Source organism: Pseudophryne corroboree, chromosome 2, assembly GCF_028390025.1.
Source record: "Pseudophryne corroboree isolate aPseCor3 chromosome 2, aPseCor3.hap2, whole genome shotgun sequence".
Lineage (NCBI taxonomy): Eukaryota > Metazoa > Chordata > Amphibia > Anura > Myobatrachidae > Pseudophryne > Pseudophryne corroboree.
The window spans coordinates 177,848,681-177,849,271 of NC_086445.1; the positions used below are offsets into that span (position 1 = coordinate 177,848,681).

At 43.7% G+C, this 591-nt stretch overlaps 1 pseudogene; it reads left to right on the plus strand.

The window, feature by feature from the left end:
- Positions 1-250: 250 nt before the first annotated feature.
- Positions 251-369, plus strand: LOC135052530 (5S ribosomal RNA; annotated as a pseudogene).
- Positions 370-591: the final 222 nt, after the last annotated feature.

The window sequence follows — 591 nt, forward strand, 5'->3', positions numbered from 1 at the left end:
CACATAAATTCTAGCCTAGTTTCCAGCTTTTTGGTCCTTTCAGAATCAAGGAAAAGCAAAAGGAAAGGGTAATGTCAAACAGTCCCAATCCAACATGTCTGGTAAGACTAAAAAGGTATTGGGCTACCAAAGGACCGTTTTTCAAATCAGAGGGAACCCAGGGTGGGAGGCTGACTTCTTCAACTTGCACAGATTTGGTAGTAGTCTACTAGAGATGCCTGGGTGCAAGAAGCGGTATCTTACGGTTATGATCTACACCCACACCACACTGGACATGCCCAATCTTATCTGATTTTGGAAGCTAAGCAGTGTTGATTCTGGTTAGTACTTGGATGGTAAACCACCTGGGAATACTAGGTGCTGTAGGTGTTTCCAAGAAACACCCTCATTGAAAGTTTATACCAGCCCGTCTTCAATGGAACAAAGACTAGGACTTTGCAAGAGGCAGTTCAGGAGTGACAATTCCAGTTCCTCTTGCACAACGAGGACAAGGTTTTATTCCAACCTGTTTTTAGTTTTGGGTGCCTCGGGTTTCATATGGAGACTTTACGTTCCATTATTTTGGCCATGGAGCAGGAGGATTTTATGGTA